A 16,518-nucleotide genomic window follows, 5' to 3' on the forward strand; every position below is an offset into this window, starting at 1 on the left:
CTGTGTATGTATGTAAATGACCAATTACTGGTGAATGGGTAGCACACTTTCATTCAAATAGTTGCTTGGCAACATTACACAATAGGATTTAGGACCATACAGATTTTATAAAAACAGTTTAATTCTTACTAAACTTTACAATAGTTATAACCTACATTACATCATAATTTTACATTAAAAAAACACTAAAACAACCATTATAAAGCTATGTTCAAGACGAATGCAAAAATAGTAGATTTTGGTCAATTCTAACTCAATAATAAATCCTATTTATATCTACCAAAGAGACAGAATCAAGCTGACTACAGACAGCTGAAAGAATACTGTAAAAAAAACAATGACTGCTGCTAATATTATGATTTACAAGAAAAATACATTACAAATCATTTAATATTATAGCTATGTTCTCATCGTTGACCCTCACATGGCTATCATTAGGAGCTTAAAGAGAAGCAGAGACCCTCATGCGCGTTTTATAAGTGTCTCAAATTAGACATAAATAAACATTTAAAACAATACATTTGTTTTACAAACTAGTATATTCTGGATATATCATTTGGTGAGGTAAACCAGTCACAGGCCCTACATCAACATGGAAGGACTGCAAATGCACGTAGTACCCAGAAAGTTCACTAGGTGTCCTACTGGACAAATGTAATACAGCCAATGAAGTCATACTGTACGACATGTACAGCATGCGGCTATTTGTGTTCTCACTTTACTAAAACACAATCGTAAGTTGCAGTAGATACATCACTTTGGCTGACGAGAGGCGCATTGCAGCAGGAATGTACTGAGAAAACCAACAAATGAAGGCCGTTTTTTCTGTGGGGTTTGTAATCTTTTGTCAGTAGTTCAAAAGGAAGGTACCAAATTAATTAATTCATGACCTTGTCTTTAATTAGGCCTAGCGGTACTTTAGTTAAAGGCATATTTTGGCATACATCAACACAAATACATGCTTTGGTTGAACAAAGGCAGGACACAAAACGAAGATAAGCACATTCAGCAAAGGTTTTTTGGCCATAAAATAGCAGTGAAAAATCGTTCTGACAACTTTGGTCTGTTTATCTGAATGAACAAAATGTTACAAATCCTATGTAGAAACTTCCATCAATAAATATAATCAATGAGATTCTTGATATTCCATTTCTTGTTTTTGGTAACTATACTGAACACAAATATAAATGCAACATGCAACAATTTAAAAGGTTTTGCTGAGCTACAGTTCATATAAGGAAATCAGGTCAATTGAAATAAAATCATTAGACCCTAATCTATGGATTTCACATGACTGGGCAGAGGCGCAGCCATGGGTGGGCCTGGGAGGACATAGGCCCACCCACTGGGGAGCCAGACCCAGACAATCAGAATGAGTTTATACCCCCCCCCCCCCCAGCCCAGAATATCCCACAGGTGAAGAAGCCAGATGTGGAGGTCCTGGGCTGGCTTGGTTACATGTGGTCTGCGGTTGTGAGGCTGGTTGGATGTGCTGCCAAATTTAAGTTTATGGTAGAGAAATTAACATTGAATTCTCTGGCAACAGCTTTGGTGGATATTCCTGCAGTTATCATGACATTTGTATGCTCCCTCAAAACCTGAGACATCTGTGGCATTGTGTTGTGTGGCAAAACTGCACTTTTTAGAGTGTCCTTTCATTGTCCCCAGCACAAGGTGCACCTGTGTAATGATTGTGCTGTTCAATCAGCTTCTTGATATGCCACACCTTAGGTGGTTGGATTATCTTGACAAAGGCTAAAATGCCCATTAACAAGAATGTAAACAAATGTGTGCACAACATTTGAGAAAAATAAACTTTTTGTGCTTATGGAACATTTCTGGGATCTTTTAATTCAGCTCATGAAACACGAGACCAACACTTTACATGTTGCATTTATATTTTTGTCCAGTATAAATATAACTGAGTCACATGATGCAGGTTGATGAAAAAGACTGATAAGAGAAAAGGTTGATGGAGATTGTGGTGACTATTATTTCAATTTCTCCCTGAAGAACAAACAGACCCTACTGAAGGCAGTTAAAGGACAGCAGCATTCTCCAAATGCAATATACCTGTCTGAGTCTGCTGCCCTGTAATCAAGGCATAATTCCAACACTGCTTAAGTGAGAATCCACTGCAGCACATGTGCTATCATTCTGACTTTCTGAACAATTCCCAAAGTGTTTTATCCAGGCAGGTTACCAGGTCATTGGAGGTACGAGGCCAGTTTCCATTGTTGTGGCACAGTCCATCCCTTACAGTCTCTACCACTACTAGAAAACATTGATGCCTTTAGTGCAAGTTCCAGTCTCTGTGAAAAGATTGTCTGTTGAGCGAGTACATTTTGCAGTCTAAACTGCTTCAGGAAAATCATGCGATTGAAGGAAAATATATAAAAGCATGAAAATACCTTTTCGATAGAAGTTCGATAGAAGTTTCTATTAAAGCCTAGTCTTTGTTTCAGGTGGTGGGGAAAAAGGTATCCAATCCAAAACGTACTGTAGTGTTCATAAAGGGCAGTTATCATCCAAACCAAGCAACTGAGACACAGCCACCTCTCTCTCACACACACCCACACACACACACTGCTTAGTTGACATGTCCGTGTCCTCCTAGGTCAGCCAGAGGCATGGTGTGCAGCACCTCATCCAGCAGCTGCAGGGCACGGTGCAGGTGGACCTCCACCCAGCAGGGGGTGTGCTTGATGCTCTGCCGGGGGTAGTCGGGCCCCCAGCCCTTCACAAAGCTGAGCCGCAGGATACACAGCCGCCGCAGGTCGTCCACACCTATCCCGGCTGCCGCCGACAGACCTGGGAGAATTGAGATTTACTGAGTGATTAAGAGAGTGAGAGAGAGAGAAAGAAAGTGAGAGAGAAGCACTCACTGACTGCCGGGGCGATTCCCCCCACACTGCCAGGCCCTGGGATGTTGCCTGCCACTGCTGCAGCCTGTGCTGCTGCTGCAGCCTGGGCCGTGGCTGCCTGCTGCTGCATCTGCCTGTGGCACTGACGCAGGTCAAACACCTTCATGTAGGCCCCAGGGTAGATCTTGTGAACTGCGTCTCCCGGGGCTCGCCCCGCCTCCCGGTCCAGGTAGTAGCTCTGTACGAACACTGCATGGTCGCTAAGGCAACGCATCCACACATCCCCCTCACCACGACACTCTAACTGCACCCCCTTCCCAATGTGCAACCTGGGAAATGGAGATAGGAGTTCACACTGGTGAAGAGAAAATCACAGACACTTGGGATTGCATTTACTTCTATATAGGCGCTAAAAACATATTTGCCCTGTGTATTCTGCAACCCAACAAAGTTCTCAAATAGCTAGCGGTTAGGCAAGGTTAGGGGCACGCTGATAGACCTGGCTCTCTCGCTAGCGTCGGTGCGGTGCACGTTGCTGAGCTGGCCCAGACAGAAGCGGTCGCCCCCCGAGGGGTCCACGTATCCATCCACTGTCACCACGGGGCAGTTAGCCAGGACCTTGAACATCTCCCCAACCTGGATGTCCATCTCAAAGTAGGAGATAGAGCACCAGAACTCTGGACCTGGCAACACACAACATGAAATATAATATGAAACACTGCAAAATGGCTGCCATGTGTCCCTCATGTGGGTACTGTACATTGGTGGTGGATGGGGTGAGATGCCTAACATCATGTGTGTGGGTGAGTGTGTGTGAGTGGGTGTACGCTGTGTCTGTACCTGGATGGTTGGAGACTGGCTGAGGAAAGGCGGGTGCGCTGTGATGTTGCGGAGACCCTTTTAAGAGAAATTAATTAGCAAATATGACAACGCTGCTATATACATATAGTAACAGTCCTGCATTTCTGACAGAAAGATTGATTGACAGGTGATTGACATACAGAAGTGGTTGGGGTGGTGCAGTGGTGGTTGCTGGTGGCCACGCCCATTCTGCTGGGCTCCTACAGGGGTATAGGAGGCCGTGCTGGTGCCTGTCCAGGTCGCTGGAAGATTGTGAAGAAAGAGAACAAACAGAGTTGAAACTGACACCATGGAATTGACACCATCTCTGTGACACTGCCAACCTGGTTTGTTAGTAACTCACTGTGATAAGAGCTCTGTGTCTGTGTGTGTTTGGAGCTGCTGCTGTAGTCACTCTGGCTGTGAGGGGTAGGGGGCTGGGGGGGTGGTCCGTGTGTGGGGGTGGTGGGTGGCGGCGTCTGGGGCATGCCCTGGCTCTGGGGAGAGGCGATCTGGAGCAGGCCCTCGCCGTGGCCCCCAGACATGGGCCCCATCATGGAACTGCTCACTGGAGGAAAAAGATGGGGGAAGTGGAATAAAAGATGGAAATTGTAAGGGATAGAGTTAGACATAAAAGCAAGAGAGTCTGGTTCTTCTTAGCTGAATTGCTTGTACGGTAGTACTTCTTATTACCAGGTTCAGTTTTAGTCTATCTCACCTGGCGGAGAGAGGGGCATGCTGGGGTAGAGGTTGACGGAGGATGGGGCGCGGGGTGGCTCGGGGGGCATCTGCAGAGGGGGAAGGGGCTGGTTGTAGCGCTCGGGCTGGGGGGCATCCTGGAGGGGAGGTCCATCTCAAAACAGTCATGGATGTACTCCTCTTTGATCAGCTGACCTGGAGGACCTTGTAATGAAGGGAGGTGGGAGACAGAGAGACAGAGAGTGGGAGGGAGAGAGACAGAAAGAGAAAGAAAGGGAGAGAGACCGGCAGGCGGGTGAGCAGAAATCAGGCATGAGTCATGTCATATTATTATATTTTCGATTCATGAATGGATACATTTTGAATAAATTCTGGAATTTACTGTAATTTAGATCAAATTGATGGATGGCATTTATTGTTGCCTCCAAATGGGAGTGATTTTTGCCCTGTCATGCAGCCTGTGACACCTTCTTGCAATTTGATTGAGGTGTCCTTCTTGTAGTGTAGACTAGCTCAGACAGGTATGAATCTGGCTGGTTTGGAAGCTCTGCATTCCATATTTTTCGTCAGATTGCCAAGAGCACATCTACAGTATATCTGTATCAAAACAGTAGTATTGCCTGTGCACTTTGGGAAATGCGATAAAAACAGATTGGTTAGAATGACTCGCTATTGCTTATTACCATTTTGATGATGTTTGATGATGCTGAAAATAGTGTTTTCCTCCTCACCTGCATTTTGAATGCTGAGACCAACTTGAGGAGAGGGACAGAAAGGGAAACAAAGTTAGAAACAGCATGGAAGTTCTGAAAAAGCCTGTGACCCAAAGAGCCTGTTAACAACTTCATTTTCTCATTCCCCATTTGTGCTTCTGTTTCATTCGTGGAAGTGAAATTGTGAACAGACGCACCAATGCCTGGCGATACCACTCGCTCGTAGTGGTAGGGGTTGACACACACATTGTCATACTTGAGGTCAAATGCGAACTGGCAGAACTTGACGTGCTTCAGTTCATTCTTGTGGAGGTCTGGCCAGCGCCAGAGCCTAGCGTAGATCACATGGGGGAACCCTTTCCTCCCAGCTACCTGGAGGGACAGAGGAGAGAGAATGGAGAAGGCATGGAGGTATTCCTTTCCAACATCCAGCTGAGGCTTTTAGGGTGATTATTTACAGTAGGACGGTGAGTCTCAGGAAGGGAATGGGGGACAGTATGGAGGCCATGATAGGGTTGGAAATTGAGCATGGAGGGAGTGGAACTGTGGGGAATCTAAGTGCAGGGAAACGGGGAAAGAAACAGAGAGAAAAGATGGGAGAGGGAGAATGAGAAGGAGGAGAGCAAGAGGGAGCTGGTAGACAGGGAGTGGTCGAGGAAACGGGTCATGAATGGAAATGTACATCAATGCTAAACACACTCTCTCCAGGCACACACTCTGGGTGGGGAATAGCCTTGGAGCCATTAAAACATATCAGACAGAGCTGAATAGCACAAATAGTGACTGAGTCATCAATGGTGTCTCAGGCTTATTCCCATGTTCTTGAGGAACCAATGTTACTCTGTCCTTGTATTGTGCTGCATGTACTCAAGTGTGTCAGAGTTGGTCTGTGGTCTGTGTCTGTGTGTGTGTGTGTGTGTGTGTGTCAGAGAAAAATATCAGTATTTTGGGATCAACATACCCTTTCCTTTCTGCACTAACAGCAAGAGAAAGCCAGAATGGACTCTGTAAACTTTTACATTTTCTTTTTGATTATTCTTTCTTCCTGAAAACCAAAGTGACCTTCCTCAGACAAAGTCAGAGCTGGCAGAGTGCCAGCCCAATTACAGCCAACATTACTGACAAACACACACACAGCCTACAGTCCTGAACAGAGAATAATGCAGTACATTCTCATATATAGTTCTCACACATCACATTAATACGTGTCACTAACATCCGTATATCCACAGGCAATCTCAAATGTAGAAACTGTTGATGTAAGTCAAAACTTACATTCAATAATAAACACCTCTCTCTCACACACACACACAGAAAATACTGTGGTATGTCTGAGATTACAAATATACTTCCACAAACTTTAACACTGGAAAAACTCCAGACACAAACACACACGCACGTACGCACACACACACCAGAGACAGACAGGCTTAACTTAACCCTGCCCCTTTCCTGTGTCTCAGACAAAACAACCCGCGCTACCCCTCCAGTACTCCCTCCCTCTCTCTCGCTCTCCCTCATAAGAGCTGGGGGAGGGGAACTCCCTCTGTTTCCTTCTCTCTCTCATTCCCTTGCTCTCTCTCTGTAAGCAACTCGTGGGTTACACTTCTAAGTATTCGATACTATGTTCATTCTCTAGAAGTTAGCCTATAGGGAGACCTAAACCCCTTTACTTTTTTTCTCCTGTTTCACCTCCCTGAAGTGTGTAAGTAACCCATGTGTTGAATGATTCACTTGTTGAGTTCGAATCTCATCACAGACAACTTAGCTAATTAGCAACTTTTCAACTACTTACTACTTTTTTGCTACTTTGCAACTACTTAACATATTAACTAACCATTCCCCTAACCCTAAAACTTTTATCTAACTCTTCCCATAAACTTAACCCTAACATTAACCCTAACCCCTAGCCAAGCTAACGTTAGGCCAGCTAGCTAAAGTTAGCCATGTAGCTAGAATTCGAAACATATCATATGTTAAGCAAATTCATAACATTTTGTACGTTTTGCAAATTCGTAACATATAAGAATTGTAATTCGTAACATATCATACGGAATGGGTGATAAACATCCACAAATTAACACATACCATACGAAACGTAACATATTATACTAAATGGAGTGTCTCGGAATTTACGTACAGAATAATATGAAATGCTCTGACACCAGGTTGCACACACATGGTATGGGCTTAAAAAAAGTACAACACCTGTACCAAGTCAGATTTAGAGTTGAAATGTATTCAGTTTTGATTTTGCGCCACAATATTACACTTTATACACATCATAGAAGACTGAAATATGGCAAAACCGTTTGACATAGAAACACTGGATTTTTGCACAAACAAGCGTGTCTCTGTGAAATGTCAACGGAGCACTGAGCATATAACAAGCTTTTTATTTTCAAAGCCTTTTACATTTAATTCATCTTGTATCATGATAACTTTGCTTTTTGCGACCAGCAGAATCAACTTTGAAGACGACAACCCCAAAATGTAAAATCCTCAAAAGTTGTTACAAGAAACAAGCAACAAAGCAAAACATTGTCAGAAAGTTGCTTTTAGTTGCCTGGCTTGCTAGATTTACATATTCTAAATACATTTTTTAACGAATAGGTTTTTTGGAGCAAAAAATAAGAGCAGGTAACGTTGCTGCATGCAGACTGACGTTTTGCGTTTTGTTTATACTTTTTCTTTATGACAAGGACAAGTTTGATGTCTGAGAACAACAATAGAATGTTCATGATTTTATGTGTTCCAAAACCGGTAAAATGGTTAGGGACGTTTACTGAGGGGTTGGCGGGACTTTATAACATACACTATGTATACAAAAGTATGTGAATACCCCTTCAAATTAGTGTTTGGCTATTTCAGCCACACCGTTGCTTACAGGTGTATAAAATCCCACAGCCATAGACAAACATTGGCAGTAGAATGGCCTTACTGAAGGGCTCAGTGACTTTCAACATGGTCAGTTCGTCAAATGTCTTCCCAGCTAGAGCTACCCCAGTCAACTGTAAGTGCTGTTATTTTGAAGTGGAAACGTCTCGGAGCAACAGGGCTCAGACATTGCATAGTGCCAACTGTAAAGTTTGGCGGAGGAGGAATAATGGTCTGGCGCTGTTTTTCATGATTCGGGCTAGGCCCCTTAGTTCCAGTGAAGGATAATCTTAATGCTACAGCATACAATGACATTCTAGACAGTTCTGTGCTTCCAACTTTGTGACAACAGTTTGGGGAAGGCCCTTTCCTGTTTCAGCATGACAACTGTGCACAAAGCAAGGTCCATACAGAAATGATTTGCCGAGATCGGTGTGGAAAAACTTCACTGGCCTGCACAGAGCCCTGACCATAAACCCTGTCAAACACCTTTGGGATGAATTGGAACGCTGACTGCGAGCCAGGCCTAATCACCCAACATCAGTGCCTGACCTCACTATTGCTCTTGTGGCTGAATGGAAGCAAGTCCCTGTAGCAATATTCCAGTGGGAAAGCCTTCCCAGAAGAGTAGAGGCTGTTATAGCACAAAGGGCGAACCAACTCCATTTTAATGTCCATGATTTGGAATGAGATGTTCGACAAGCAGATGTACACCTACTTTTGATCATATAGTGAGTGTATTACCGCAATCATGACTGGCTGAAATAAAAGTATAGGCTTTGTTGCTGGCAGTACCTGAAAGGTGTATTAGTCAGTCATCAAAAGCAACCAGCTTTTGGTCACTGAGTTGACAGAGTCTTTGTGCCATACCACCAATAACAATTCATCAGTGAATAATTTATTAATGAGATCCACTGATTTCATAAACAGTCTCTCTATAGTCCCTCTATAATCAGTGATAACATACCGGCCTAGGCCTCATTCAACCCAACATAACAGTAGCCTACCTGCAGGCGTCCATCAAGCGTCCTCTGGATGGTGACACACTTGCTGGGGTGAACTCCGTTGGTGGTGATGGCGGTGATGAGCGAGTCCAGCTCATCCTTCTTCTCCTTCAGCTTCTTTACCAGGCTCTCTATGGCACGCTTGGCAAAACCCTCGTTCTCACCGCCCTGTCGGTGGCACATGAGGCTGTGCACGATGCTCAAGCAGGCATCGTTGCTGTTGGGGGGGTTCACTGACATCTCCCTGGGTTGAGGGGGGTTGGAGAGGAGGAGGTGAGAGACCACTATGGTGAAGCAACCAAATGCAATTGATTTATTTGATTGTTGTTTGATCACTGACACAACACTGAAGTCTGGACCTGATATGGTACTTTAGGTCAAGGTTCAAGTCATAGGCTATCAGCAACCAAGGTCCCTATAACAATCTAATAACAACTTTACCAGTATTAACAACACACAATGTATGGGGCTTTTACAGAGCAGAAGATACAAAGCAGGCCATGTAAACACAGAATTGAGTAGGCCAAAGTAGGTATATACTACTTATCTGAAAATACATTACCCTAAAGAGAATTGACATCCTTATGATGCATGTGAAGTGTAGGGCGACAGGTAGCCTTGCAGTTAATTAAGAGCGTTGGGCTAGTAACCAAACGGTCACTGGATTGAATCCACAAGCCGACCAGGTGAAAAATCTGTCGATGTGCCCTTGAGCATGGCACTTAACCCTAATTGCTCTTGTAAGTGAGCGTCTGCTAAATTATGTAAATGTCGGTGACTAAGGGTGACCGATGTTGTTTACAAACATCCTTCCATGTGTGTCATGCTAGTGATGAAGTTGAGCTTGTTTTGCTTTGCACAACTAGTCAGAAAAAAACAATAATGCAGAAAATGTGTGATTTCCTAAAGTAGGGTATATTACAATCCACTTTGATAACAATAATACAACTGTAATAAACTATAAAAAACATACATGCTCCACCAAAGAAATTCTAAGAGCATTTAGGAGGTCAAAAGTAATTTGTTTACATGTTTACAAAAGCATGTAGGCCTACTGAGAGAAAAATATAAATACCTCTACAAGAAAAGCAACGTTATGTGTAGGTTACAGTGTACACAGTACTTTGACAGAGGATAGATAGACACATTGACTTGAGAGTAGTTGGGTGGGGTGAGGGGGGCTCTGTCTGGCTGTCTGTCTCACTACGTTGACCTAACTGTAGGCTATAGGTCTGTCAACAATCCATGTGACTCTGGTTTGGTCAGCTAAAATCCCTATGGGAATAGTCAATACCAAAATGTAGTTTACTTACAAATCAACAGGAGAACTGGACAAATAAGTAGAGGGAGATCTGAAGCAGTATTCCAAATGTATTTCCCCTTTTACCCCTCTCTCTGTGGAGCTGTCTGTCTAGACTGTTATCAGTCTATCGCCCTCTCTCGCTCCCTTCGTTCATCCTGTTACTCCCTCGGCTCTTTTCCAGTTTGCTTGCAATAACAAAAGGGGAGAGAGAGTGAGTTGTCTAGGGCAAAAAAGTCGAGCCAATCGCTGCGCCCGTTTCATTCCAGACGGTGGGGCTCTCGGCCAACTATGACGCTGCTCTCTTAAAGCTCACAGCCAGCCACTGGGGGCTGATGTCTGTCTGGGTTGCTTGTTGATTGACAGGTCTGTGCGGCTGCTTTTTTTTTATTAAGGTGGCGCCGGTGAGATTTACCCCGCCCATTCTCGCTCCCCCTGGTCCCACCAACTCCAGTGAATCTCCTCTCTGTGTAGAAAAAAAACAGAATGCCTGTGTGACCAAACTCTGGACGCCGTTTCCCGATAGCTAAACAACCGTGCGTATGTAGAATGAAGTTTTTAACAAACACTACGGATTGCAGCACATAACAAATTAAGTGTTTAACTAAACCACAGATTGCAGTACCAAAATAAAATAAAAACGCAGTTACACTGGACAAACATACGTACAAGGTAAGCATTAACGAATGGACATTTTTAAAGTATCGACTGATTGATTGACTCTATGGTACACTCTGCCAACACTCATCGCAGTTACATAAAATAACGCAAGATGAACATAATTTTATCGGTAAATTATGCAATTTAAATTTGACTTCCGCTTCAAACCGAACCCCTCCAAAAAACAAGGGTTTCACACCTCTAACCGCTAGGCTACCTGCCACCCTGTATGCCCAACAAGCCCGTATGGTTTTCTTAGGCGCTCACCTGCTGGTCGAAGACTGCCTGGAAACGGCGGGTGACCTCTTCAAAATGGTATTGAGAGAAATAGTCCTTTAATAACTACAACCTAAAACTTCTTACCTGGGAATATTGAAGACTCATGTTAAAAGGAACGACCAGCTTTCATATGTTCTCATGTTCTGAGCAAGGAACTTAAACGTTAGCTTTTTTTTTACAATTGCACTATATATTATTATATTGCACTTTTACTTTCTTCAACACTTTTGTTTTTGCATTATTTTAACCAAATTGATCATGTTTCATTATTTATTGAGACTATATATATATTATTGATGTATTATATTAAGTTAAAATAAGTGTGTGTGCATATATATATATATATATATATCGGCTGATTAATCGGTATCAGCTTTTTTTGGTCCTCCAATTATCGGTATTGGCATTGAAAAATCATAATCGGTTGACCTCTAGTATTAAGTTTATACCTGCCATTTACTATTGTATTTAATTTCCCCCTTTTCAGAACCACACACACTCTTGGTTAACACAACTGTCAAGCCATGCACTGTGCTGTTCCTGCTCTGTGAATCAGCGTCATTAAACTACCTCAACTGGAATTGTGTGTACGGTTGTGAATTGTTAAATACTACTGCACTGTTGGAGCTAGGAACACAAGCATTTCGCTACACCCGCAATAACATCTGCTAATATGTGTATGTGACCAATAAAATTGGATTTGAATCCTACCTGGCTGTCATCTGTGCCATTACAAGCACCTGGGAGAGAACACATAGTGCTAAGAAAACGCTAAAGAATATACAGGCCAACAGGTCCACAACTACACAAGTTGATAACGTATTGTCGAAAGCACGTAGGCAATATTATTTACGGTGTCGATAGGGGAGTATGCTAGTGTACAATAATAACGTAATTTGATGTGCTAGTATTATTTATTTCATGGATTAATTAAATTGTAAATGAAAATATACACATGGTGCTATAGGATATATACATATTTTACATTTTATTTTGATATACTCCGCTCTGGTGCGCAAAGTGCTTGGTCGCCTGTTAGAGCATGACCTATACCTGTTCTTCCAACAGTCCATCTCCTTCCCTAGGGTATCGCATTTCCACTTCAGGGGTGGAGATGGAGAGTGATCACATTGCAGCCGTGCGTAATTGGCCGACTCCCACCACGGTGTCAGGATTTGGCCAGGGTTGTTCCGGTTTTTGGTCACTAGATGCCCCCATTGTGCCTTTTGACCTTTTGTTTTCCCTTGATCCCCATTATTATTTGCACCTGTGCCTCGTTTCCCCTGATTGTATTTAAACCCTTTGTTTTCCTCAGTCCTTTGCTCTGTGTTTGTATGTTAGCACCCAGCCCTAGTATTCTGTGAACTCTTGTTGATCCCGGTGGACGCTCTTGTGGAATTCTGTTTTTTTTGTTCTTGTTTATTTATTTTTGAGTATCTTTTGAGGCTTTTTGTGCTATACCTACCACCTTGTGGATTTACCTTTTTTGTCTTGGAGGATTACCTTTGTTCTTGTGGAATTCCTTTTGAGGTTGTGGAGTTACATGTGTTCCTGAAGGACTTCACTTTTTACTACATTAAATACACCGTCTCAAGTACTGCTGTGTCTGCCTCATCTTCTGGGTTCTGCCGACTATTCGTGGCTCAGTTGGTTAAGTGACTGTTTCTCGACCCGGGTTCGTAACCGGGTCCTGACACACGGTAAAGGAGGTCAGCGATTCTTAGGGTTTGCCAACTATTACCAGAGGTTTATCTGGGGTTTTGGTCAGGTAGCAGCTCCCATTACTTCACTGCTGAAGGGGAGCCCGGTGCGCTTGCAGTGGACGGCTGAGGCGGACAGTGCTTTCAGTCACCTGAGGGCTTTGTTTACCTCTGCTCCCGTGCTAGCTCATCCGAATCCCTCTTTAGCATTCATAGTGGAGGTGGACGCGTCCAAGGCTGGGATAGGAGCTGTGCTCTCTCAGCACTCGGGTACGCCACCTAAGCTCTGCCCTTGTGCCTTCTTCTCAAAGAAGCTCAGCCAGGCGGAGCGAAACTATGACGTGGGGGACCGGGAGTTGTTGGCTGTCGTCAAGGCCTTGAAGGCGTGGAGACATTGGTTTAAGGGGGCTAAACACCCTTTTCTCATCTGGACTGACCATCGCAATCTGGAGTATATCCTCGCCAGGCAAGGTAGGCCATGTTTTTCACCCTTTTTGTGTTTACCCTTTCTTACAGACCAGGCTCCCAGAACGTTAAGGCAGACTCATTGTCCCGGCTGTATGACACAGAGGAGCGGCCCATGGATCCCACTCCCATACTCCCAGCCTCTTGCTTGGTGGTGGCGGTAGTGTGGGAGCTGGACGCGGACATTCGGTGTCCAGCTGGGCGTCTATATGTTCCGTCTGCTGTCCGCGACTGGCTGACCTATTGGGCCCACATGTCACCCTCCTCTGGTCATCCTGGGATCGGTCGGACGGTGCGCTGTCTTAGTGGGAAGTACTGGTGCGGCAGGGTAGCCTAGTAGTTAGAGCGTTGGACTAGTAACCGGAAGGTTGCAAGTTCAAACCCCCGAGCTGACAAGGTACAAATCTGTCGTTCTGCCCCTGAACAGGCAGTTAACCCACTGTTCCTAGGCCGTCATTGAAAATAAGAATTTGTTCTTAACTGACTTGCCTGGTTAAATAAAGATAAAATAAAAAAAAAAAGTGGGAAGTACTGGTGGCCCACTTTCGCTAAGGACGTGAGGGTTTATGTTTCCTCCTGCTCGATGTGCGCTCAGTGCAAGGCTCCTAGACACCTGCCCAGAGGTAAGCTACAACCCTTACCCGTTCCACAACGGCCATGGTAGCACCTGTCGGTGGATTTCCTAACCGATCTTCCACCTTCACAGGGTAACACCACGATCCTGGTCGTTGTGGATCATTTTTTTCTAATTCCTGTCGTCTCCTCCCTTTGCCCGGTCTCCCTACGGACCTACAAACTGTGGAGGCCCTGTTTACACACGTCTTCCGACACTACGGGGTGCCTGAGGATATAGTGTCTGATCGGGGTCCCCAGTTCACATCAAGGGTCTGGAGGGTGTTCATGGAACGTCTGGGGGTCTCGGTCAGCCTTACCTCAGGTTTTCACCCAGAGAGTAATGGGCAGGTGGAGAGAGTTAACCAGGATGTGGGTAGGTTTCTGAGGTCTTTTTGCCAGGGGAGTGGCGGCGTTCGTGCCCTGGGCTTTGCCACTTTGCCACTCCTCCACTAACCTTTCTCCCTTCCAGTGTGTCTTGGGGTATCAGCCAGTTATGGCTCCTTGGCATCAGAGTTAGACTGAGGCTCCTGCGGTGGACGACTGGTTCTGGCGCGCGGAGGAAACATGGGACACCGCCCATGTCCACCTTCAGCGCACCGTACTGCGCCAGAAAAGGGGTGCAGACCGTCACCGCAGTGGGGCCCTGGTGTTCGCACCGGGGGACAGGGTCTGGTTCTCGACCCGAAACCTGCCCTTTCTTCCCTGTCGGAAGCTGGGTCCGCAGTTTATGGGGCCATTTAAAGTCCTGAGGAGAGTGAACAAGGTATAGTACAGGTTACAGCTTCCCCCCGATTACCACATTAACCCCTCGTTCCATATGTGTCTCTCCTCAGGCCGGTGGTGGCTGGCCCGCTCCAGGAGGCTGAGGTGCGGGAGGTTCCTCCACCCCCTCTGGACATCGAGGGGGCCCGTCGTACTCTGTTCGTTCCACACTGGATTTGAGACGTCGGGCGAGGGGCCTTCAGTACCTCATGGACTGGGAGGGGTATGGTCCGGAGGAGAAGATGCTGGGTTCCGTTGGAGGACGTATTGGATCCTTATATGCTGCAAGACTTCCACTGTCTCCATCCGGATCGCCCTGCACCTCGCCCTCCGGGTCGTCCCTGAGGTCTGTGTCGACGTGCTGCTGGATACACGTGTCGGGGGGGGGGGGAGTACTGTCACGACTTATGCCAAAGTCGTTCCCTCTCCTTGTTTGGGCGGTGTTCGGCGGTCGACGTCACCGATCTTCTACCGATCACTGATCCATTTTCCATTGGTTTTGTCTCGTCTTCCTTCACACCTGGTTCCATCAATTACATGTTGTGTATTTAACCCTCTGTTTCCCCTCATGTCCTTGGAGATTTGTTTGTATGTTAGTGCTATTATGTGTTGGTGCGCAACGGGTTTTGTACCCATTTTATTATTTTTTTGTATGTTTTGGAGTTTGTTTGTCTTTCTTATTAAATGACTCCAAGTTTGTTCTCCTGCACCTGACTTCCCTGCCACCAACACGCACACCTTACACATACACTAAGTTGACTGTGCCTTTAAACAGCTTGGAATATTCCAGAAAATGATGTCATGGCTTTAGAAGCTTCTGATCATTTGAGTCAATTGGAGGTGTACCTGTGGATGTATTTCAAGGCCTATTTCAAGGCCTACCTTCAAACTCAGTGCCTCTTTGTTTTTCATCATGGGAAAATCAAATTAAATCGGCCAAGACCTCAGAAAAAAAATTGTAGACCTCCAAGTCTGGCTCATCCTTGGGAGCAATTTCTAAACGCCTGAAGGTACCACATTGATCTGTACAAAAAAAAATAGTATGCAAGTATAAACACCATGGGACCACACAGCGATTATACTGCTCAGGAAGGAGACGCGTTCTGTCTCCTTGAGATGAACGTACTTTGGTGCGAAAAGTGAAAATCAATCCCAGGCCGCTCAGCAAGGAAGAAGCCACTACTCCAAAACCGCATAAAAAAGCCAGACTACGGTTTTCAAATGCACATGGGGACAAAGATAGTACTTTTTGGAGAAATGTCCTGTGGTCTGATGAAACAAAAATAGAACTGTTTGGCCATAATGACCATTGTGATGTTTGGAGGAAAAAGGGGGAGGCTTGCAAGCTAAAGAACAACATCCCAACCGTGAAGCACGGGGGTGGCAGCATCACGTTGTGTGGGTGCTTTGCTGAAGGAGGGACAGGTGCACTTCACAAAATAGATGACATGAGGAAAGAAAATGATGTGGATATATTGAAGCAACATCTCAAGACATCAGTCAGGAAGTTAAAGCTTGGTGGCAAATGGGTCTTCCAAACGAACAATGACCCCAAGCATACTTCCAAAGTTGTGGCAAAATGGCTTAAGGACAACAAAGTCAAGGTATTGGAGTGGCCATCACAAAGCCCTGACCTCAATCCTATAGAAATGTGGGCAGAACTGAAAAATCGTGTGTGAGCAAGGAGGCCTACAAACCTGACTCAGTTACACCAGCTCTATCAGGCGGAATGGGCCAAAA

At 45.0% G+C, this 16,518-nt stretch overlaps 1 long non-coding RNA gene and 1 pseudogene across 1 annotated transcript; one reads left to right on the plus strand and one right to left on the minus strand.

Annotated features, from left to right (window-relative positions):
* Positions 1–99: 99 nt before the first annotated feature.
* LOC115140979 (mothers against decapentaplegic homolog 4-like) lies at positions 100–10,565 on the minus strand (annotated as a pseudogene).
* Positions 10,545–15,483, plus strand: LOC135559645 (uncharacterized). The gene is made up of 2 exons (XR_010458456.1): positions 10,545–10,969; positions 14,850–15,483. It is a non-coding gene; the product is annotated as an uncharacterized LOC135559645 (long non-coding RNA).
* The last annotated feature ends 1,035 nt before the right edge of the window (positions 15,484–16,518 follow it).

The sequence above is a fragment of the Oncorhynchus nerka genome, linkage group LG14 (assembly GCF_034236695.1).
Source record: "Oncorhynchus nerka isolate Pitt River linkage group LG14, Oner_Uvic_2.0, whole genome shotgun sequence".
Classification (NCBI taxonomy): domain Eukaryota; kingdom Metazoa; phylum Chordata; class Actinopteri; order Salmoniformes; family Salmonidae; genus Oncorhynchus; species Oncorhynchus nerka.